Source organism: Neophocaena asiaeorientalis, unplaced genomic scaffold (assembly GCF_003031525.2).
Source record: "Neophocaena asiaeorientalis asiaeorientalis breed wild unplaced genomic scaffold, Neophocaena_asiaeorientalis_V1.1 scaffold886, whole genome shotgun sequence".
Lineage (NCBI taxonomy): Eukaryota > Metazoa > Chordata > Mammalia > Artiodactyla > Phocoenidae > Neophocaena > Neophocaena asiaeorientalis.
The window spans coordinates 535,992-561,884 of record NW_020175226.1 but is presented as its reverse complement, the minus strand read 5'-3'; the positions used below and the strand labels follow the sequence as shown (position 1 = coordinate 561,884).

General features: G+C 36.0%; 1 protein-coding gene and 1 pseudogene across 1 annotated transcript in view; one reads left to right on the top strand and one right to left on the bottom strand.

The window, feature by feature from the left end:
* LOC112413459 (protein hinderin-like) overlaps positions 1 to 25,893 on the top strand; it is a gene marked incomplete at its 5' end in the record, with an annotated part of 223,289 nt that overhangs the window by 42,666 nt on the left and 154,730 nt on the right. The window lies entirely within an intron of this gene.
* LOC112413457 (60S ribosomal protein L4 pseudogene) lies at positions 12,915 to 14,237 on the bottom strand (annotated as a pseudogene).

Below are 25,893 nucleotides of genomic sequence, written 5' to 3'. Positions count from 1 at the left end.
TCCCAAGAACTCCAGAAATAGCTGGGGAGATTAGTATTTAGTCATTGTGAACATGAGCGGGGAAAAACAAAATGTTTAAAGATAGTTTATTGTCAGTATATTATATTTTAAGGTTGTTTATTGTTTCTTTGTTATTGTTAAGCTAATATATTCTGGCCTTAGAATATTCATGCAATTCAAAAATGTACGGTGTATTAATTCCAAGTCCTCTGTATTCTCCTTCCTCAGCAGTAACTAGTTAACTTTGTATATTACTCCAGTTTTTTTTCTATGCAGATCTAATACTTTAATTTTTAGGATAGTAGGTTAATACTATACATATAATTTCTACATCTTTATTTTCTTACTTAATAATATGTATCCTATACTTTCCAGGGGATTACATGTATATATTAACGGCATCCTTTTTAATGTTCATTCAGCATTTTAGTGTGCGGATATATCGATTTATTTATTCAATCCCTTATTGATACATGTCTGGGTTATTTGTAATTTTCTATTACAAAATATACTGCAGTGAATATCCTCGTACACATAATTTTGAATGCGTTTGCAAGTTCTATTCCCTAAAGTGGAAATGTGTGCTCAAAGAATAAAAAAAATTTTAAATGGTAGATACTGAGAAATCAGAGGTGCTTGTTGAGAGAAAAAAGTAACTCATAACATTAATAGTAGATACTGACAGTGGGAATGGCAGGCTTTGCTTTGCCCTCACTTGAGGTAGCTCCTTGTGTAAACAATTAATAGTGATTTCTAGAACTTAAAAAAATTAACAGTTTCCCTGATTCCTCATTCATATTTGTTCTTTCCATTTATTCATTGGTCCTTAGAATTAGATAGGGAAGGGGACGCATGGAGGTGGAAGAAAGTATGGATACTGACTTTCTCATTTTACAGAGATACAATCTAAAGTAGTGGATCAAGTAGAGATTATAATTATTATTCAACGTTAGAAAGGTAATGTACAGAAGAACTAAAGATAAAAACATGGCTAAGAAAAACTTTAAAGGATGTAGTGTAAATGAGCTAAATTGTATATCTTTCATAGGGAGGAAAATACTGGATTTTCCTTAACAAATCTGTAACTGTAATTACAGAAGAAATAGAGGTCTAAACATATAATTTAAAGTTTTGGAGGTAACACTGAATAACTAAAGTCAGAAATAGAGAAGAAAGTTTACCTCTGAGGAGTGAGATTGGTAGTAGGGAATGGAGATGTTTTTATTTTTCATTTTATTTCCTCCTTTAAATGTTAGTATTTCTAGTTCTGTGTTTATTGATTACTTTCCAAATAATATAGAAAATAGATTAAAAAAGGAAAGCTGAAGCTATAACTCCGTGATGGGATAATTAAGACAGTTGTGGGAAACAGCAATATCAATGTCAAATCAGTTAGTGGGACAAAAATAGACTTAGGGGTGTTAGTTATATAGCTTATGAGTCCATTTATAAACTTTCCATATCAAGAAAGTTTATACCATATAGTAGTTTATAAGAAATAAACCTACTTAATTTGAGTTATAGAATTCAACTCATGACAATACATGGATACATTCATTCATTTGACAGACATTCATGAGTGGAGTAAGTTCATACTGTTATTTTTCTATGCCTGTCCCTGATGTGCTTTAAGATGTTGTATAGGAAAGCTCTCAGTGGGTTTCTGTTGAGTGAACTCTTAAAAACTCTCCTCCTAAAACTTAATGTCTCCTTAAAGAGATTTTCAATCAGTCCTTCTCTTTTCAGCCTCACTTCTTCTCTCATTTTTGGTAATACCCAGTGTTTCCTATTCCTGAGCTACTACCAGTCAGCCTGCTTCTGAGTGAGCTTTCTGCTTTGTTCGTGCTAAATCAGTTACTGATTCATCCACCTGCTTTCTAACATCCAAAATTTTGTTGGTATCTTTTCCAATTTTTTTCTCAGTATGTCTATACCTTTTTATATTCCTTTCCTGCCATTCCTCTACTATTCAATCCACAAACTTTAATCTAAGGTCCAGTTTTATTTTTACAAGTGTCAAATAAAAAACCATTCCATACCAGAATAATCACTGATGCATTAGTAAAGCAACAACATGAAGTGACTGCTCTTAAAATGAGAAGTGCATAATGATGAAACTGCTTTGTTGATATGTTCTGACCTAGACCTCTAACAAGAGAATCATTCTTTTGTCAGAGGATTGGATTTGGCAAAAACTTTAGTTAAATACACCTTTCTCCTACTTCTCCTTTTTTGGAATGAAGGAAAGTTCTAGTGGTTTTCAATGCAAGAAAAGTTGCATCTTTCTGGTTTCTCTTGAAGAACTCAAAGTAAAATGTGTGATTTCTACAGAGGGCCGAAGAATTCCTTATTGTTTGGGGAGAAGCTGGGTGATGGTGATAAAAATAATTGCTATTAGTTATTGATTGCTTCTGTGTGCAATTTATTTTATAAACAGTGTCTTTTATTAATCCTCAAACTGCCATGAGTAGTTATTATTTACTCCTTTTTACAAAGGATGAAATAACTCTTCTAAGGTTAAGTAATTTGCCCAAGGTTACACAGTGAGTGTTGGGCACATTATCAAATGATTCTAAAATCCTTTCTTTTCCCACTTTTCCACCTTGTTAGACCCATACTATTTTAATAACAGCGACAATGATAGCCGATAGTTATATAGCATATAGTCTCTACTAGATGCTGTTTTATACTCTTTATATATATTGACATATTTAATTCTCATCCCTTAACCTTATGAGGTAAGCACCATCATTATCCTCTTCTATGGAGGTCAGGGAGAGTAAGTAACTTGCTGAAGGTCAATTAGTTACGGCTATAGTGATGTGGACCAGGATTCTAAGACAGTTGTTTGGTTGTTATTGGAGTAGATGAGAATGTTTTAATTTGTTCTCATTGATTACTGAGTCTGTTAAAAAGGCTCTAAACTTTAAAAACAGAAAGTAAATAAATATTTGGGTTCTTTTTTCTTTAAAGCTATGAGAAGGTAACATGAAGCAATAAACGTCTTGCCACAGCTTAAGGTTTCTAGTTAGTATACCAACCCTTACCAAGAAAAAGTAATTAAATAGTGGGGGAGCAGGAGAAAGGGGAGGTGTTTTTGTATTAGAGTTCTGGCATTAACATTTGCAGATTGAGAAAAGCTCAAGAATTTTCTCTGAAGTACCCTCTTTATTTTGCTGTACTCTTTAATGTTGTTTCTAATTCCAAGAGAGACTATAATATATATTTCATCCATCCTTAACTATACCAAGAGGCTGAAGATAGCATGCATTATCTTGGCAATGTTTTAGGAGAAAACTCCTATGTCTAGAGTTAGACATTTCGATCTGTTCGAGTACTGCCTGTGTCTAACCTGGACATACACACTGGCTTTGCTTTCCTGTTATGTCTGTGACACTGTAAGACATTCATATAGGAGGAAGCCACTCTAGGGTTCCTGGATGATGCTTTGACTTTGCAGTGTTAAATGCCTTGCTTCTTATTAGGCTTGTCCCCTTCTCCCCTCACTCCCTCTCCCAAAAAGTTGCTTTAAAAGGAAGAATAATAAAGGTATTTTGGTCTCTTTCTCCATAACCAGATTGACCCACTGACAGTCTGACTTTATTAGTTCAGACACTTGGCTATGAAAAATTCCTTTTTCATCCTGATTATTGTTTTATTTTAACACTTTTGATTTAAGAATGAATGTATTTAATTTCTCTTTATTTTTTGTTATTTACTTACTAAGGTTTTGTGATTTGTGCAGCTAGTTCCTATGACTTTCATAGAAGCTTATACTTCTATGACTCATAAAAGACATTTTAGAAAGTTTATACTCCTGCCTCGTTGAGGTAAGCCCCCTATAGCCTACCTTTCCTGCTGATTAGAACTAAAAACTCTGGACAAAATACAAAAGCAACTACATAAATAATCAAAAGCAGACAGTTGGTGCTGGGAAATTAAAACCTGGAGGGGCAACTAGTTTGGGGTGCGTTTACTAGTGTTTTATTTTGTTTTGTTTCTTTTTTCCCGTGGTTTTGCCCCCAGTTATGGAGCTGGGCAACAGTGGCTCTGGCAATTAAAACTCTGATAGAAACCTCATTTTTCTATCCAGAGAAATCAAGAAAATGCGTCCTGCATTTAATAGTATGGGGGAGGGATCTTTATGTTTTTTCTACCTTTCCCAGCTTTGCTCCTAAGACAGACCCAGTTGCAAGGCTGCAGCTATAGTAGAAGTGCTACAAGAGAAACCCTGTCTTTCCTGCCAGATAACCCAGAAAGGGGCATCTGTGTTGAAGACTAAGGAGGACATCTTAGAAAAAAAGAGAGCTGGGGAGGGTGTCCCCTCATTTTGTGTATAACCAGCACAAGTACTAGTTTGTGCATGTGTCAGACAAACCCACAGCAGCATACCACAGTCTTTGAGAACTGGCCTTCAGTTAGAACCACTCCTCAGAGGAGGTGAGGAAGAACTTGTGGTCTGAACCTAACTGACCTGATTGCCTGTTAAAACAGACAAACAAATCCTCTGGCAGATTATAAAAGATCAAAGGACTGACAGCCAATACAGCATAACATTAAAATGTCCAGGGTATGATTCAAAATTATGCTGCCTACAAAAAAATCAGGAAATTATAAACAATTCTCAAAGAAAAAGAGAGATGCCAACCCCAGGGTCACCCAGATTTTGAAATTATCAGGGAAAGACTTTGAAGAAGCTTTTATAGCAATTCTCCGTGGCATAAATGTAAACACTTTAATTTCTCAGTAGAGAAATAGAAACTATTAAAAACAACCAAATGGAAATTTTGGAACCAAAAAAATACAGTATCCAAAATAAAAAATTCACTGGGTGGACTCATCAACATAGTGGAGTGACAGAAAAAAAAAGTCAGTAAACTTAAAGATGGATCAATAGATATTTTTCAACTTTTAAAACAGAAAGAAAAAAGAAAGATTGGGGGAAAAAATGAACAGAGCCTTAAAACCTAACTTATGTCCAGAAGGAAGAAAAAGATTACATACAAAAAGCTGGAAAGAATAACCAATTCTTAAGGGAGAAGGCAGCCTCTGCAAAAAAGAGTAAGTCTTTTATATAAGACACAAATCAAGGTAAACTTTCTTTTTAAAATCTTGGGAGCCTTTGCAAGGATATGCTCAAGAATGTCAGTTTGCACAAAATTGTCTTGCAAATAAAGTACTGAAACATTTTCTGTCACAGAGAATGCTAGTTGCCTACCTATTATCTATTCTTCCCTTATTCCTTCTTAAATGAATGCCAGTCTTATTGAGAGTAACAGTGTCGCAGGATAAAACCCGCATTACCCAGCCTCTTTTGCAGATGGGGTGGCACTGGGATACAGGTCTGGCCAGTGAGATGTAAGTAGAATTTGTGCCATGCCATGGGGTTTCTAAGAAACTCCCTTAAGAGGGCCCGGGGGTGGGGGTGGGGTGGGAGTGTAGCAGGCTCCACTGTCTGCTACACTCGATTTTATGCCTCTTTTCATCCTTTGTCAAGTCTCTTTTTCCCCTATGGCAGCGGTTCTCAACCAGGGATGATTTTGACCCCCAGGAGAAATTTGGCAATGTCTGGAGACATCTTTGGTTTTTACAACTGACAGTTGCTAGCAGCATCTAGCAGGTAGAGGCCGTGGGTATTGCTAAACATCCTACAGCGTACAGGACAGTCTCTCACCACAAAGAATCATCTTGTCCAAATGTCAAGAGGCCAGATTGAGAAGCTTTGCTCTATGGAATGCTGACCTGATGTTGCAGATTAAATAGCCATTTTGTGAGTAGAAGGTGGCAAGTCCATGTCTGAACAAAAATATAGAAGGAACTGAAGTCCTGATGACATTGTAACACTGCTGTAACAGCTGCAGACTGTGTTCTTCCAGAGGCTTCATTACAAGAAAAAGAAAACACCTAATTTATTTAAGCTAATGGATTTCTCTTTCCTTACTCATTTACTAACTGGTAGAGTATTTATTTAGAAGTTGTTAGTCATAAAGATTAGGGCAGCTAAAATATAAATAGTAATGAAGAGGTCTTAGGTATTGAAAAGAATAAGGAAGAGCTTATCATGTTTATCTGGGCAAAGAGGCATTTGAAGAAAGTATCTTTTTCTAAAGATTATCTTGAAGGGAGTTGTACCGTTCTGTGGGTTTTTTTAATGAAGAACTTTTCTGTTGTTACTATAACATATTTCGTTCTAGTGCCAGAATTTGGTCTCCTCATCTTCCACTAGATCTGTAGTTAGCTTGGATCACATAGGGACTTAACTACTTGAGTCTCCATTGCCTGGGGTTGCAGATCCACTAAAGGGAAAGTGATGGAGGTTAAGCATTGTATATACTATGGAAGGATAAGAGGTAATGTTGGTTGAGCTTTTGGGGATCCCTTTCTGATTATGGCGGCAACATCAAAGCTAAAACACCATGTCTAGCCTTGGAATTCAGTTAAAATGATACTGTCATTTGAAATCATGCCACACTAAGATCTAAGGAACTAAAGCTGTTTGTTCTGACCAAAAAGAGGATAGAGGTATAGCAATAATTGATGGAAACAAAAAATGGAAAATTCAACATAAATAATTCCCTAACCATGAAATTGCCTCATGTTCTCCAGAAAATGGTATTTCTTTGCTTTAAAAATGCTGGTTTGAAGCTGTCGCAGAGCGATGCCATATTTACCTAAATTATAGGGACCCTTTAAGTAGCCATTTGTGGAATACAAGAAACTTAGTACACTTGTAAATTTATACCTGTGACAGCCTGATTCTCACTGCAGAATTCTAGGGGTGAAAAACACCCCCAAACCTTCTAATCCATTCCCTTACTATTGTGGGAAATTGTATATCAGTAAAAGATACAGATTATACCCTAAAGGGTTTCAATCTAATGAAGCTAACAGTAAACATATACTGGGTCTGTCCACTAACATCTCAAAATCAGTGTGACTAAAATTGAACTCTTGATTTCCCTTCCAAACCTGTAACTCTCTCATCTGCCTAGCTCGGTAAATGGCGTTCCTATTCTTTCTGTTTCTCAGGAAAAATCTTTGAAGTCATAATTGACATTTTTCTTTCTCTCTCACCCCCAGAGCCAATCCATCACCAAATGCAGCCCATTCTAAACATGTCACAACTAATACCATTGCTTACCACCTTCCCTGCTTCCACCCCAGCTCAGGTCCACTTTTGACCAGGATTACCTCTTAGATTTTTACCCAAGTGAAATGAAGACCTATAGTCACATGAAAACCTATATGTGAGTATTTACAGTGGCTTTATTCATATTCCTTAAAAACTGGAAACAATCCACATGGCCCTACTCAGCAAAAAAAGGAACGGACTGTTAACATACACACTACATACCTGAATCTCCAGTGCATTATGCTAAGTGAAAGAAGCGAGACTCAAAGAGTGAGTCCATTTATATGACATTCCTGAAGAGGAAAACTACAGAGACAGAAGCAAATCAAGAATTTTTAGGGCTGATTACAAAGCATGAGGAGTCTTTTTGGTATGATGGAACTTTCTTGATTATTATGGTGCTTACCCGACTGTACTCATTTCTTAAAACTTGAAAAACCATAGACTTAAGGATGAATCTTATTGTACATAAATTGTATCTTAATTCAGAAAAAAAAGAATTCATTGTTAGTAATAGCAGAAGACTTGTCAGTCAGAGTTCAGTGTGGGAAACAGAAACCATTCAAGATATTTTAAACAAGAAGGAATTTTATATACTAGGAATAAAAGCTTTGGAAGGGCCTAAGAAGCGATTTTATGTTGGACTTCGGTTGGTGACTTCAGAACAATATAGAACTTATATACTCAGGGCATAATGCTCTGAGACCATCACTGGAGCTATGCTGGAATCCAGAGCAAAGCATCTACTGCTGCTGCACTGGTCTCTGGACATCCAGGAAACCACAGAAAAGATTCCCACCAGCGAGACCAAAGGGTTAGGAAGCCAGGTCAACAAGCCATTGGTGCTTCTGCTGCTGCCACACTGCTGCTTCTTACCCCAAAAAACTGAAAAATGTTCCCTATTTTGTTAATGCTGGAGAGAATTCTCATGTTTTCACCATTATCCTTGCCAGCAGAGACAAACAAAGAAGACCCCCAAAATCATGTGAAATAAGCAGAACCTAATTGACATCCAGAGCTCTGGCTAATAGAAGGGAGTCTGTAGTTTCCCACATTTTATAATTAAATGGAGGGTGGGGTAAGCCATGCGTCAGCGGTCAGCACAATATCTAAGCTTCCGTCAGTAAGGGACTGCTTAATGAATTATGATATGTTATACAGTAGATGAAGGATTTACCCAGGTGGCGGGTATTCTGTAAGCTGGAGTGTATAATTGCACTGTTGAGTCTTGGTTAATAAATTCTGGTGCTTTAAATATAGAACTCTTACATCTAACTGTACTGAAGTCAATATATTGCAGTTTCTATAATCCTACTTTTAAATTTGTGTAGCAAACATTGCTATTTCTTTAAGATAGTTAAATAACTTCTCTTTTTCAAAATTAATTTGAAAGATTACAGGACAAGTTAGGCTTCGTAATATGGAGAATGCCCTACATAAATTTAGAAAACAAGAATTTTTCAAAATGGTAAATAATATAGAAGAGATCTTTAACAACTTTCTACATGAGGCAGATCAGCTACAGATAAAGGACTAAGTTTATATAGAATATGTAGTAGAACACAGCCTTATCTCTTGGCTGTGAAATGCAAATGTTGCCTTCCAAGTGGCATGTGGATCACTGTTCTCGGAGGAATGCCCTGATGGCATCCTCTCACGTGTCACCTATGCGTAGCTGGTGTACATGCACGCTCCTGTGTGTACGTACACCACCAGAATGGGTCTGAGTAGACTCACTGCAAACTTAAAGCTCCAGGGAGAAGTATTTTAGTTCGTGAACACAGGCCTGTTAAGTTCGGCCCTCTCTCACCCCCACAAAATAAAGTCCAAGTTAAAAAGTATCTTTAATAAAAAATAAGCTATTTTATCTTAAAGTGTACGAGCAATGCGCTTAGAGTGAATTGTCTCAGAAACTAAATGGCCAGACTTCCTCTAACAGATTTTAATTATTTTTATAGTTTTTCCCAGATGACTCACAATAGCCATTTTAAGTAAACTAGAGCAATTCTTTCATCTTCATTGCAAGCTTCAGACCCTAAACAAAGCATGAAGCTGAGCAGTGCACTGTTTAATTTTCAGATTGGATTTTTCATTATGTTTTATGATAACTTTTTATTTTTATCAAGTTGCATCTCAGCCTTCTGTTTAGACTCAAGAAGATTTATGGCAAATGATCTGGGTGTTTATTTGGACAAACATGCAATAAATCAGTCTACAGTTTCAATAAAGTGTTATTAATAGAACACATTATTCTGTTCAGTATTGTGTTATCTTTAAAATTAAGCAGAACATTAGTGGTAGTGAAACTAGTTTCAATCAATACATTCCTGTAATGAAACCTATTGTATAAGAAACTTCTTTTTAAGGAGGAAAAGTGTCCGTAACACAACTACCAACTACCAACTTCTGACTCTAGAGATGGCATTTCACAGTTTCTAAAAATTATTTGGTAGGATTTCTTTGTGTTTGTTTTGGTGTTGAGATAGTTTCCTGAAGGTTACCTTGCAGCAGTTAGTGCATAAATGTTCATTAAACGCTTTTTTTTTTTAATTGAAGAACTTAGTTGGCACTTGACCTGGCAGAGACCCACCCAGGTGTGTGCTTCAGTGAAATTGAGGTCAGAGCTGCTGCTGACACTCAGGAGTATAAGAATTGCCAGTTTCTCTTCTGATCGTATAGAATTTCTGGTTAAATTTATTAATGGAGTATAGAGGATATAATTTTAATTTTTCAAAATTCATATAATAATGAGAATTTACTAGGCGTGAGCCCCACTTTAAATCCTCTCTCACCCACTATACTCCCTATTAAAATTTTAGAATGACGGCTTTAAAATCAAAGGTGGCTAAAGTCTCAGGTGGTACTGCAGTCTTAGGTGAACTTCACTGCACAGGGACTGGCGGGTTGTTTCTGTTGCTGTCTTCTGTTTAGGTAGCAAAGTGCCTTGAGAAAAGGCTGCTATTTAATAATGCTGTGGGAAATTAAAGACCTTTGAATGTTAAATTGTGTATATTTTCCAGTGGAAAATCTCTTAAAACATACTTTATGCTTTTGCTTGGTACACAGTATTGTCATCACATGGCAGTTTAAGGAATCTGGAGACTGGTTGGAATTCCAAGTTTACTCCTTTACTTCTGTCGTTTTATATTTTGAGTCTGAATGTAAGAAATAGAGATTATCTTACTGTGGTTTTATTCTCATTAAATTGTTAAGAAGTTGTTTTGGGAGATGAGAGTTATGTTAAGATGAAAAAATAATTATGAAAATCTAAGCCATCATACATATTCTACTGGCTTAGGATAAAGTTTCCATAGTCCATCAGGCAAATAATTTGATCATGTTGCTGTACGACTTTAACAGTAAACAAGCAAGTTCTAATACATTCTTTGAATACCACTGCTAACATTTAAATGCAGATGGTTATCATATTTTTTCATACCAGTAGGAGACTACTTAAAATCTGCGTTGGAGTGAAGCAGAAGGTAGCAAGCAGTACACTTGATTCTGGTTTTTATCTTTCTTAGTTCCACCTCAGAACTTTTAAATGCTACATTTCTGAAGGAAGGTTCATTTTTGTGTTATGACTGTGAACACCTGTGAACCACTGAGCTTAATTTGTTTACAGCTGACAGTGATTGTGTGTGGAGACTGTGGCAGCAGTTGGCAAGGAGCAACTGACCATTTCGTTATCTCTGCATTGTCTTATTTTTCTTGTTTCCCCAACATTTTAACATCATCTATGTTTTGTGAAGTTATTTGTAGGGTTTTTTTTTCCTAGTAGTTTTATCTGGTTTGGTATTAAGGTAATTCTGTCTTCACTAAATGAATTGGAAATTGTTTCTTCCTTTTTCTATTTTCTATCTTTGTGATATTATGATTTCTTTAATTGACATGGAGGTATTAAGATGTTCTCTTTTGTCTTCAGTCAGTTTTGGTAATTTCTGTCTTTTAAGGGATTTGTACATTTCATAAGTTGTCATATAAGTAGCATGAAGTTGTTCATAATATTCCTTTTTCAACTTGATGATGTCTGTGGCATTGCATCTGTGTGCCCCTTTTTCATTTTGATGATTTGTATCTTTTTTTTCTTGATCAATCTTATTGCTTTTTTAACAAAACAGCTTGTATTAGATTTTCTCTATTGTTTGTTTTCTCTATCATTTATTTCTAGCCTTATGTTTATTTTTCCTTCTATTTATTTCAGTTTTAATTTGCATTTCTTTTTCTAACTTCCAAGATTGACATTTAGATCATTGGTTTGGGACTTTATTCTTTTCATTTAAAATTACAGATGTACACATTTAAACATTTAAAGTTATAAACATTTAATGTTATAAATTTCCCTCTGAGAACTCCTTTACCTGCATCCCACACTTTCTTATGCTGTGCTTTTTTTTTTTTTTTTCGGTACGTGGGCCTCTCACTGTTGTGGGCTTTCCCGTTGCGGAGTGCAGGCTCAGTGGCCATGGCTCACAGGCCTAGCTGCTCCACGGCATGTGGGATCTTCCCGGACCGGGGCACTAACCCGTGTCCCCTGCATTGGCAGGCAGACTCTCAACCACTGCACCACCGGGGAAGCCCCAAAATATTTTCTAATTCCCTTTGTGGTTTCCTCTTTGAACGGTTTATAATCATTTATAAATTTTTCTTAATTTCAAATTTTTGCAGATTTCTCAGATAACTTTCTGACATTTATTTCTAATTTAATTCCTCTGTGTCAGAAAATGGAGTCTCCACAATTTCAATATGTTGAAATTATTGAGACTTGTTTTATATCCTGTGATACGACCTATCTTGCTGAATAATTCATCCACATGTAAAAGTAACCTAATCTACAATTATTGGATGGAGTAGTCAATATATAGCAATAGGGTCAATGTTTTTATAGTATTTGTTCAGGTCTTCTATATACTTACTGATTTGGGGTCTGTTTTTTCTGTCATTAACTAAGAGCTTTGAAAGCTCCAAATATGATTATGGATTTATTTTTCTTTTTATTTCTATCTTTCCTTCACATATTTTGAATTTCAGTTATCAGATGCCTTTGCATTTAGGATTGTAATGTCTTCTTGGTGCATTAAGTTCTTTCATTTTGTAACATGCTTCTTTATCCCTGATAATATTACTTGTTCTGAAATACCTTGTATGATATTAATATAGCCACTCCAGCTTTCTTATAATTAGAATTTGTGGAGTATATTCTTTTCCATCCTTCTAGTTTTCCCTATCTTTGTCTTTATAATTAAAGTAGGGTTCTCATAGTTGGATTTGGCATGTAGTTGGTTTTGGTTTATAATCCTGTCTGACATCCCTGGCTTTTTATTGGAGTGTTAGTATCTTTTACACTTGATTAATTATCCAGTATGGTTGGGTTTAAATCTACCATCTTGTAATTTATTTTCTGTTTTTCACCAATTTTTCAGTTTTTCTTTAGTTTTTCCTGCCTTTTTTTAAATTAATTTTTATTGGAGTATAGGTGCTTTATAATGTTGTATTAGTTTCTTCTGTACACCAAAGTGAATCAGCTGTATGTATACATATGTCCCCCCTTCTTTCCCATTTAGGTCACCACAGAGCACTGAGTTTCCTGTGCTATACAGTAGGTTCTCATTAGTTATCTATTTCATACATAGTAATGTATATATGTCAACAGTTTTAGCATTATCTCTACTTGGGGCTCATTGTTTTGTTTTTGTTTTCTTTTTTGCCTCTTTGATCAGGTCTTTATTCAGAATTAGCTGTCCAAAATGATCTGACCTTTATGGAATGCACAAATTAAAGTTTATGCAGCAGGCTTCTTTTCTTCTGCGGTGGGTTTCTTTTCTGTGGGCTTCTTTTCAGCTGGTGGTTTTTTGGTCACTGCAGCCTTTTTCCCCACAAAAGCCTTCTCCATAACACCAGCAGCCTTCTTTCCTTTCTTCTCCACCACAGGCTTCTTGCCTGGAACCCCTTCCTCATCTGATATGGCTGCTAACGCTGCTGCTGCCTTATCCATCCAGAGTTTGTGATTCTTCTCCTAGAGAAGAATTATGTCCATCCAGTGCATGGTCTTTGCATATGGGTTTAGCTTCAGCGTGATTCTCAGGTTTTTCAGCGGATTCTTCTTCTGGACTCACAGATGAATCTGTGTGGTGTTCTGAGGGCTCTTTGGATCTCTGGGCTTTTCAAGATTCTGCAAAGGTCTGTTTTGAGTATCTTGCACATGGGAAGGTTGTAGTTGCTCTTGAAGGAGGCAGCTTCATGCCAAATGCCATACAGATCATCTTACTTGTGGAAAGTACTTTCAGTCCAAATGCAGAAATGTCCCATGTGCTCATCAGGAGTAAGTTGCAAGATGTTCAGTTTGCTTACACTAAGCAGAGTAATTCCAGGGATGTTTCTGAAGGCCTCAGTGATACCGTTGTCCTCATTATAGATGATGCAGGGTTCCCTACCCTGGGTGACACAGTTTCTCGTTTTGCCTTTGCCAGCTCTCATTTGCTGTGAGCCATAGACCTTTTTGAAATCATTCCATGCCTTAAGAAGGCCTGTTAGATTTCTTAAGAAGCAAAACAGCCTCCTTGTTCTTCTTGTAGCCTTCAGCTTTATCTTCAGCCACCAAAGGAAGTTCAGGAATTTCCTCAATGCAATGACTTTTAGACATAACCAGTGCTGATAAGGCCGAGGCATCCAGGGCAGAGCAGATGGCATATCACTTCTGTGTTGTGTTCACTCTGCGGTGCCAATGTTGCCAGGTTCTGGTTGGCGCAAACATGTGGCCCCCATGATACTTATTTCCAAAGGCACCCTGGCCAGAACAGTCAGTCCAACTGCCTCGAACCCTGGAAACTTGAGCCAGAGCCTAGCCAGCACCCAAAGACTCAGCACTGGTTTGATGACCTGCTAATTCACTGACAGCATAGGGCTATCTGCTGTGTTTGTGCAAGTTGGTGTGAACAGAGTTCACAATATCTGGTTGAGCAGGAGCCTTGAACACAGCAGATAAAGTGACATTTATGCCAGATGACTCCTCCTTTTAAGCGAACACTGATATCAGTGGATGAGCACATGCCACCATGGCAGTGAGAGGAGAAGACTACGCTCCTCTCGACCTGGCGGCTCCCATGGGAAAAGCTTGGGCTCATTATCTTTGTTTTAGGTAAATTTTAAATATGAAAAGATATTGCTTATATTTCCATTTTCTGGAAGTCTTTATTCGTTTGTTTCCAAGTTTCCATTTAGTATTATTTTATTTATACCTGAAGATATATGTTTGTTTGTTTGTTTATGGCCATACAGATTATCTGGTAATAAATTCTTCTATCTTTTGTTTGTGTGAAAATATCTATTTCACTTTCAATTTTAAAGGAAATTTTTATACAGTTCTGGCTTAGCAGTGTGTTTTTGTTTTCTATTCACCAATTTTAAAATATTCTATAATTTCTTCTGGTTGGTATGTTTTTTTCTAATGAGATTTTTAAATAAGATTCATTCTTATTCTGTTTCTTTGTATGTCATGTGTTTTTTAATCTTCCTGCTCCAGAACTTTCTATCACTAGTTTTTAGCAAGTTGATAACGGTGCCCCTTGGTGTTCTTTGTGTTTTTCTGCTTGAGTTTCATTGAGCTTCTTGGGTCTGTGGGTTTATAGATTTTATTAAATTTAATATTTTAAATCATCATTTCTTCATATATTTTTTCTATCTTCACCTCTGCTGTCACTGCAATTACATATATCACTTGTATCATTCCACAAGTTACTAAGGCTTTGTTCCCCAATCTTAATTTTTTTCTCTGTGTGTTTCGTTTGGATAGTGTCTATTTCTGTGTCTTCAAGTTCCTTAAGCAACATCTAATCTCCTGAAACTTTTACTGCATGGAGTTAACATTTTAGATTTGTCATTTTTCATCTATTGACTATCATTTGGTTATTTTTTATATCTTATTATTATGTTCATGTTTTTCTTTAAATCTTTAATTATGTTGGGCTTATTTATAATAGATTTTTTAAAATCCTCATATGCTAATTTCATCATTTGTCATTTCTGGGTTTTTTTCCTCTTGATTGACTAGTCAGATTTCATTGTATGTCTTGTAATTTTTTATTGGCTGTTCGTTAGTGTGTATGTTGCATTAATGAGTATCTAGATTTTGTTGTCTTCCTTTGTAGAGTGTCCTAGCGGGCATTTAAGTTATTGGTAGATCTTGACTTCTTAGAAGCTTATGTTTAGGCTTTATTAGGACTAGTCTGTAGGCTAGATTTTTCTCTAACAACCATTTAGTTAGCTCTTTCTGGGTTCTCAATAGGACTGAGTATCCTGGGATCAGCTATGACTTTCTCATTCTGACTGGTCAAAACTTGTACACCTCCCTGTTCTGTGTGACTTCTGGGAACTGTTTTACTTCCAATTCCCTGGTTGTTCTTTTCCCAGGCTATCGCAGTTTAACTCTACACATGTGCAGTCTTGGCATTCAGCAAAAACTCAAACGGGCCTATGTGCCGATTACTCAGCTATTTTTCTGAATAGCTCTCTCTTCTCTGGGACTCTGTTCTGTAACTTCTAGCCACCTCAGCCTCCCTGAACTCCGATCTCTGTCTCCGTAATTCACCAAGACTTTTGTGTTCTGCTTAGGACTACCCTCCCTCTAGTGTAGTGTGGGATGTTTGTCCAAACAGAAATGAAGGACCATTGTATGGCTTAGCTCATTTGTTTGCCTTCTTCCAGGGATCATATACCTTTACTAGCTGTTGTCCAATGTCTGAAAACAGTTGTTTTATATATTTTTTCTAGTTTGTAGTGGACAGGTAAGTGTATCCCCCTCTGTAATACCCCAAAATGGAAATTGTCATTGAAACTATCTTTTAAATGTACTTTTTAAATTTTAGCATACAAATTTAATGGTATTCTTAAGAAAACAAAGAGGCTTTATGGGAGGGAGAAAGTGTATTGTGAGCATAACAAATGCACAGTAACAAAACCTTATAGGAGATATAGTATTGAATGCTTTTTGCTCTTTTAAAGAAGGTAAAAATATAACCTTATGGACCAGAAAAATACTTAAATGAGAAAATTTAAGGGAAGAAAAGATACATTGTTGTCAGATTTATTGTAACTTGTAATTAAAGCCCAAATTGATGTGTAATAGGAATCTTGTAAAGAATACTTATTTTGAGGGTCCAAAGTAATAAAAGAGAAATAGAGATTTAAATAAGAACTACAGAAATATAAATATCTGGCCTTCACGCTGGAAACCAAACTTCATGGTTTTGGCTCTAGATTCAGTTACTTTGGGCATGTCTTTGAGCTTTATTAACATCTCCTTATAGGAATCAGATTTAACTCCTAATAAAAATAAACTTTGGGGACTTCCCTGGTGGTGCAGTGGTTAAGAATCCGCCTGCCAATGAAGGACACTCGAATCCGTGTCCTGGTCTGGGAAGATCCCACATGCCACAGAGCAACTAAGCCCATGCACCACAACTACTGAGCCTGCCCTCTAGAGTCCGTGAGCCACAGCTACTGAAGCCCATGCGCCTAGAGCCCATGCTCTGCAACAAGAGAAGCCAACGCAATGAGAAGCCCGCACACTGCAACCAAGAGTAGTCCCCGCTCTCCACAACTAGAGAAAGCCCGCACGCAGCAGCAAAGACTCAACACAGCCAAAAGTAAAATTAAATAAATAAATAATTCTCTTTAAAAAAATAAAATGAAATAAACTGTGACTTCACCCACTAAAAGGTGCTCTATCAGGTATATCCCATGTGCCTTCTGTATGATGCAGTACTTTGTGAAAATCTGTTAATACCCTGAAAGGATAGAGAAATGAAATGTAGTTACGGATAGGTTAATTATCCTCTGCATCCCAACGGTTTATGTGTGCTCTTGTCATAAGTAGATTTGGTCTTAAAATAGAAGCAAATTCTGATAAGGTAGGAAGTAGAAAGTTTAATCAACATTGTTGAACAAAAGAGCTGAATGAGGTTCATCTGCTACTGTGCAGAACTGAAAGATGCTGAAAAGTAATGGATATAAAATAAGAATAAAGGGGAGAGCAAAAGGAGTGAAAAGAACTCCAAATGTACTTTTCTTCTATTAGTTACATACAGAACACACAGAGACTTTTGAGAAAAAGATACTTTATGGACAGACGGTACCCACTTTAATGGGAAAGAATTTTTTGTTCCAATATTCACAAAAAGAGGATAAATAATAAATGTTTAGGTATAAACCAGTCATAGAGGAGGAGACCAGAGCAGGAAAGGAAATTGTGTTTGGCCCATTGTATGAGGTAAGGGAATGAAAAATATCTGAACACTGACTTCCCACAGCCAGATGGAACACATTCATCAAGTCAGGAGGCATTTGGTAGCACAGTGGTTCTCAAAATGTGTCTCCTAGACCAGCAGCCTCAGCATCACTTGGGAAATTTTCTAAAAATGCAGATCCTCAGGACCCAACTCATACCTACTGAATTAGAAACTCTGGCAGTGGGACCCAGAAATCTGCATTTTTAACAAGCCCTCCGGGCGATTCTTATGAACACTAAAGTTGGAGAATATTTGTGCTAGTGTAATAGAAATAAATGTCTTCTGTTAATCAAACTGCTGGTGAGTCCTGTCACATGCAGCGTTTTATAAATACATCTTACTGAATTATCTTCTTGGTACAGATAGGTTAGAAGTATTTTCTGTCTGAAGAAATGATCAGTGTGCTTAATCACACAAGTACTAGAAAACAGGAAAAGTCTATGAGATGGAAACTGACAAGTCTCTTTGTCATCACTTTTATCCATTCTTTATGTCCTTTTTCTATGATTTTTCTGTGTAGATAGAAGGATTTAAACTAATTTTGGTTTGGAGTGAGGTAATATGCAATTTTTAACACAAAAATGAGTCCTTTGAGTTTAAAATGTTTTTTAAAAACCTGTATGAACTGTACTAAAGTGTTATTTTTTCAATGTTGCTCTTCCTTTCCTCTCTCCTCTACTCTTCTCTGCTCCTCTCTGTTCCTCTCTACTTCTCCACGATGCCTCAGCTTTCTCCCCTCTGCCTTTCCCTCAGAGTATGCCTTCCGAGGAGAAGAGAGGTTCTGTGTCAGGTTTGGGTTTACAAATATTAGGAAGGTCTTACGTTTATGGCTGTTTCTGTTTTCTTAATAGTGCCAAAAAAATTCTCACTCTGTTTTGTAAGCACTTGATTGCAGGTGTGTTTGGTGCTGCCTAGCAAGTTTGGCTGCCCTGTGAAAGAAACCACACTTGGTCAGAGTGATTTCCAGAGAGCGCTGAAAGGCAACATTGTGACAACTAAGGAAAATGCCTTTCTTGCGGACTAAAGTAGGCTGATTTAGCAGTCTTTCATAGCCAAGTTAACAAACATGTACAGTTGTTTATTTGTATTTCCAAGAAATATATTAAATATCTTATGGATTAGCAGCCACTTTATGCTGGACACCCATTGCACCAGCCTGAAAAATATTAACTGGGAGAGGAACTATAACTATGACTAATACTATACTAATGAGCAAGACTTCCAGGTTTGAATACTTCTTGGAAAGAAGCCGATTGTCCTGTCCTTCTCGCTAAGAGATTAATCAAAATCACGTTGACTGTGGTGTCATTTAAATTACTAGGTGTTTAGGACTCCGCTAATAAACCTGATAGTCTGAAGATGCTGTCTGTGCCTACCCAAGTTGTGCCAGTCTTCCTAGGTGAGACTTATCGGTGGAAGCCCTTTACATACGGGTCATTTAGACAGATCGGCTGTGTTGAACAGATGATGGCATGCACAGATATTCCATACAATTTGACTTGTTTAGTTCTTGTTGAGACATGTAGAAACATGAAGACTGTTGCGAGTAGGCCAGTCTGTGCTCACAGGTACCTGCTTTTTGTATTGGGTTGGCCAAAAAGTTCTTTCAGGTTTTCCTGTAAGATGTTATGGGAAACCCGAACGAACTTTTTTGCCAACCCAATATTTGGAATCATTGCCAAGAGTAATGGCCTGGTTTTAATGCCTGGGTTCACTCCCTTCCATCCTACATGAAAAGTGCTGTGAGAATTCAGCTTTCTGTTGTTGCTACCCATACCCCTTCCCTCCTCCACAGCAGCATTTTAGGACAGTTTTCTGTGAGCAGGGCTTCTCCTACTTTCTAGACTTAGTCTAAAGAACTAATTTAAGTTTTTGTGCTCTTTAGACTGTTTCAAGCTTAAATAATCATCCTAATCATGATCTCAGCCGAAATATGTCCAAAAGTTATCAGTATACAGTATATCATAATGATTTTCAGGCCCTAAAGAAACCATATATTATAAATTGTGCAGTGATTAATTTTTGATTTGAGTATTCATCATCACTCCCTCTCAGCAGTGAAGTAAGCAACATCTGCCCCACTTGTATTTTTTGTTGTCATTATAGTTAACTTTACCTCTTTCCACCTGTTTTATACAAATTGTATTGTTCTCTAATTATATATTGCCATTAAGTATTTAGGGCACTGTGTAATAAATCTCTCCCAAATCAAGTTACTTTCCAGCCAACAGGCTCTAAAGGCCCATCTGAAACAAGATGAAGTGTGGATCTCCTGTATTAATGACATGTTGCCTATCATAGCAGAAGGGACCTTGTAAAGAAATCTTGAGGCAAGTAAAAGAAGTGGAAAGGGTTCATTGAGCCTCTGTCATTCACTCCAGTTATTCTTCATCAAAAAGCCTGATTTTTATTGTCTTTATACTACTTAAAAAATGACAAATGACCTTGTAATTAGTTTGTTTACTAATTTGTCTCTTTCCACTAAAATGTGGATTTTCATTACAGCAGGCTCATTATGTTTGATGGTTCCGTAGTACTTAGATCAGTATTTAGTACAAGGTATGCATTCAGTAAATGTTAGTGAATGAATGAATGTTGTCTTTTTATTATAAAATTCACCCATTTTAAAGGTGAATATTGCTGATAAATTTATAGAATATACAACCATCACACAATCCAGTTTTATGACGTTAAGGACCATGCCTGCTGAAGGACCCCTCATGCCCTGTTGCAGTCATTCCTATTACTACCCTCAGCCCTAGGCAACCACTAGTTTGCTTTCTGTCTCTATGCATTTGCCTTTTCTGGACATTTCATATAAATAGGGTCATACAATAGAGAGCCATTTGCATTTGGTTTCTTTCCCTTAGCATCACTTTTTGAGGTTCATCCATGTTGGAACATGTATCAGTAGTTTGCTTCTTTTTATTGCTGAATACTGTTCCATTTTATAGATACACCACATTTGGTTTCACAGTTCACCAGTTAATAGAGATCTGGAATGTTTCCAGTTTTGGCTATTATGAAGTGTCATCGTGCACATTTGTGTTACAAGCGTTTATGTGGACATATGTTTTTATTTCTCTTGGATAGGTGCCTAGGAGAGAAATTGCTGGGTAGTATGGTAATTTTATGCTTAATTTTTGAAGAAATTACTAAACTGTTTCCCAAATGGCCATATCATTTTACATTCTCACCAACAGTATATGTGAATTCCAGTTTCTCCAGCTCCTCATTTTCTATATTTTTGATTATCACCATTATAGTAGATGTGAAGTACTTTCTCTCCTTGGTTTTAACAGGGTATTCACTTTATTTTTTTTAATTAATTTCGTCTGTGTTGGGTCTTCATTGCTGCGTGCAGGCTTTCCCTAGTTACAGCGAGCAGGGGCTACTCTTCGTTGTGGTGCGTGGGCTTAATGCAGCGGCTTCTCTTGTTGCAGAGCACAGGCTCTAGGCGCGCAGGCTTCAGTAGTTGTAGCTCATGGGCTCAAGAGCACAGGCTTAGTAGTTGTGGTTCACGGGCTTAGTGGCTCTGCGGCATGTGGGATCTTCCCAGACCAGGGCTCGAACCCATGTCCCCTGCATTGGCAGGCAGATTCTTAATCACTGCGCCACCAGGGAAGTCCCTGGCTATTCACTTTAGCTTTCCTAATGTTTAATAATGATGAGCATCTTTTCGTATGGTTATTATCCATTTGTATGTCTTCATTGGTTAAAGGCCTACTATATCTTTTGCCCATTTATTTATCCATTTTTAAATTGAGTTATTTTTCTCATGGAAAAAAAATCCTCGTGTAACTGGAACCACACAGTTCAAACCCTGTGTTGTTTAAGGGTAAAATTGATGTTTGTATATGGATCTCGTATTTTGTGACCTTGCTGAACTAACTATTCTAGTAGTTTTTCTGTTTTGTTTGTAGATTCCTCAGTATTTTCCACATAAAGGATCATGACGTCTACAAATAAGTTTTCCTTTCTTTCCATAATGTCTTTTTTTTTTTTTGCCTTATTGCACTGACTAAAACTTTTAGTATAGTGTTGACTTGAAGAGATGACAGTGGACATGCATTTTTTGTTTTTGATCTTTTTCCATTAAGTACTCTTAAATAAAACCTACAGCTATAGATTTTTTTATAGACACTGTTTATCAAGTTAAGAAAGTTCTCTTCCTAGTTTGCTGAGAGTCTTTATTGTGAATGGTTGTTGAATTTTGTCAAACGTTTTCTCTGCTTCTGTTTAGATAATTGTGTGGTTTTGGTTTTTGTTTTTCATTCTATGAATACACTGTATTACTTGAATTGATTTTTTTGATGTTAAGCCAACCTTACATTCCTGAAATAAATCTCACTTGATCATTGTGTATAAGTTCTTTTATCTTATGTGAGATTTGGTTTACTAATATTTTGTTGATGATATTTAGGTCTACATTCTTAGATTGATCCTTGTTTTTCTTAAGATATCTTTGGCTTGATATTATCGTAATACTAGCCTCATAGAATGTGTTGAGAAGTGTTTCCTCCTCTATTTCCTGAAAGTTTGTGAATGGGTGTTATTATTTCTTTATATATTTGAGAGAATTAATCAGTGAAGCCATCTGGGCCTGAACTTTCCTTTGTGGAAAGATTTTTTTTATTACTTGTTCAGTTTCCTTATTAGTTATGAGTTCTATTAGTTTTCTATTTATGTGTCACAAATTATAATAAATTTAGCACTTTAAAACAACATTCATTGATTATTTCACAGTTCTATAGGTCACAAGCCTGGTTGATCTTGATGGGGTTCTCTGCTGAGTGTCCCACAAGGCTGAAATGAAGGGGTCCCCTGGCCTGGGCTGTTCTGTGGGCACTCTGAAGAAGAATCCACTTCCTAACTCATTCAGGTTTTGGTATAATTCAGGTCCTTGCAATGTAGGACTAAGGTCCCCTTTTCCTTGCTTACTGTCATCTGGGGGCCACTCTCAACTTTGACAGGCTGCCCACATTTCTAATCACCTGGCCCTGTTCATCTTCAAGCCAACAACAGCATGTTGATTTCTTCTTGTTTTTTCAAATCTCTTTGACTTCCCCTTCTTCTACCAGCTGAAGAAAACTTTCCTTTTAAAGCACTTCTATGATTAGATTAGACCCATCCAGATGATCTTTCTTTTGCCATATAACATAACATAATCATAGTAGTAACACCTTTTGACTTCTTCTTAGATCCATGATTTATTTAGACATGCATTAATTTTTAAACATTTGAATTCCCAAATTATTTTCTGTTGTTGGTTTCTGATTTAAATTCATTATGTACAGGAAATATATTTCACATAATTTCAACCCTTTGAAATTTGTTAAGATTTGTTTTATGCTCTAGCAAAAAAATTTTTTTTCCCGAAGAATGTTTCATATGATTTCTACTGCTGTTAGATAGAATGTTCTATAGATGTCAGGTCAAGTTGGTTGACTTATCATTCTTTTATGTTTTTGCTGATTTTCTGTTTAGTTATTCCACCTTGTGTTGAAAATGGAGTATTGAAGTCTCCCATTTCTTATTATTAAATTGTTTATTTCTCCCTCAGTTTTTTTCAAGTTTTGATTCATGTGCCTTGAGAATTCAGCTGTTAGGTTCATATAATAGTTTATAATAGTTTATAATCACTTTTTTTCTAATAAATTGATCATTTTATCAATAGGAAATATCCTTCATTGCTAGTAATATATTTTACTTAAAGATATTAGAATAGCTACTTTAGTTCTCTTATGTTACTATGTGCATGGTATATCTTTTTCCATCCTCTTACTTTCAAGCTATTTGTGTGTGAATCTAAAGTGTGGCTATTATAGGTAGCATACATTTGGATCTTGTTGTTTTATCTAGTTTGACAATCCCTGCCTTTTTCTTGGAAAGTTTAATCCATTTGCATTTAATGTAATTGTGATATGGTTGGATTTATATCCTGCATTTTGCTCCTTTTTTTCTTTATATCTCATGTGGTTTTGTTCCTCTGCTGCTTCTTCACTGCCTTCTTTTGTGTTAAATAAATGTTTTGTAGTGTAACATTTTAATTCCTTGGCTATTTTTTAAATCATTGCTCTTGTGATTACAATATGCATTTTAATTTACCATAATCTCCTTAAGATGAATTCTAACAGTATTCCAGTAAAATATAAGCTTGGCTCCAATATAACATTTCCTCCCTACTCTACTATGCTATTGTTGTCATACATATAATCTTTTCATGTTAAAAGCCCAATAATACTGTTTTATAACTGTGATTTTTATGTAATTGTCTTATAAAGCAGTTAAGAATTCACACATATACAAATTCTTTTACGTTTACCTACAAGATTATCTTTTCTGGTGTCCTTTATGTCTGTACATTGAAGTAAGTGGTGTAAATTTCTGTTTAGCCTAAAGGATTTCATTTAACATTTCTTATAAAGCAGGTCTACCAGCAACTATTCTCTAAGTCTTTTTGTTTTGCTTTGCTTTGTTTTTAAACATGGAAATATCTTTATTCTGCCTTCATTTTGAAGGATAGTTTAGATGGATATAAAATTCTTGGTTGACAGTTTACTTCTTTTAGGACTTTGTACCATCCCACTGCCTTTTTGTTCAACTGTTTTTGATGAGCTGTTGTTAATATTCTTTTTAGCAGTATCTTTCCATTTATTTGTGTCTTCCTTGATTTCTTTGCGCGCGCACGTGTGTATGTGTGTGTGTGTAATGTGTTCTTGTTCCCTATATGTAATAAATCATTTCCCTTACTCCTTTGAAGATTTTCTTTTTGCTTAGCTTTAAACAGCTTGACCATAACTTGTCTAAATGTGGATCTTTTATGTTTATCCTTCTTGGAATTTGTTGAGCTTCCTGGATCTGTGGATTAATATTTTTCATCAAAATAAAAATATTTTGACTGTCTTTTTTTTTTTTCAAATATTTTTCTCCCACATTTCTCTTTTCTCTCTTTCTGGGACTCCCATTTCATGTATGTAGGTATTCCTGGTTACCCACAGGTTTCTGAGACTAATTATTCTTCATCCCTTTTTTTTCTTTTTCTGCTCTTCAGATTAAATAATCTCTATTGACCTACTTTTAAGTTTACTGTTCTTTCTTCTGCTATTTCACATCTGCTGAGGAGCCCCTCTACTAAATTTTTCATTTTACTCATTATGCTTTTCAATTCCAGTATTTCCATTTGGTTCTTTCATATATATTTTTTCCCTCTATCTCTTTGCTGAGATTCTCCATTTGTTGTCAATATCGTGCTTTCCTTTAATTCTTTAAATGTGTTTTTCTTTAGGTCTTTCAACATATTTATAATAGCTCTTTTGAAACCTTTGTAAGTCCAATATTTGGGCCCCTTCAGAGACAGTTGACTTTTTTTTCTTAACGTGGGTAACCCTTTCCTATTCCTTTGAAATTCTTGTAATTTTTTCATTGAAAACTGGACATTTTATGTAATATATTGTAGCAACTCTGGCTTCTTATTGAAGGTTATTTTTGTTGCTGTCCTTTTCTTTGTTTGTTTGTTTTGTGACTTGCCTGTGTTAATTCTGTAGAATATATTTCCCTTCAATGTGTGTCCACTGATGTCTCTGCTCAACCTTTTCTTGTTTTCTTTTTAAATCTATCTTCATACGGGACAGTGCTGAGTCAACATAACTTAATTAGCAAATAGTTAATGATAGCAAATAGTTAATTGTTGATAGGTTGTGCTCAAATACCTTGAGTCAATATGGCTTCCACCCTTTGCCAATGGATGTTTGTGAGTTGGGGAATGCTTTCACTGTCTGCCATGCCTTTTCATGTTGCTATTTTCTAAGCTAGTAGTAATGTAGAAAACTTTAAAATTAAGCTACCAATGGCAGGCAAAATGGCACCTTTGTTGGTTCCATATGCTTGATTGCCTAAGGTGAATCCCTCAAAATAGGAAGCAAGTACCGTATTTGAAGACATCTCAAACAAAATGGGTAGTAGTTTTGACCTTTAACTTCATAATTCACGCACTATAACATTTCACGCATTTTGCTTTCTAACTTTATTTAAAACTCTATTTAGCATTTACTTTTTTGAGGAAAGGAGGAATTCTCAGACATATCATTATTCAGTTGCAAAGTATCCCTTTTCAATTTCTTTAAAATAAATAGCAATAGTCCCTGGATTTATGAGCTTTGTGAGACAGATAAAGTGGTAGTTGAAAGCATTAAGCCAGCCATAACTAGCATGAAAAGGAGCCACTTCTACAGGTTTGGGTGATTCACATTGAAGGTCATTGTATATTGATACTGCTTTCTCTTTGTGAAAAAGGTTGTTCTTGGTTATTTTGCTGTTTGGCCTTCAATCTAAATGTTCACCAGTCTTTCCATTGTTTTTTTTCTTTAGGCCGTGTTCTTAATGACTTTGTAGCACTTGAAGTTATATCAGCCATAGACTTTTTTGCAGATTGTCTCTGATGGTCCTCAATGTGGATTCCATTATGCTCATTGC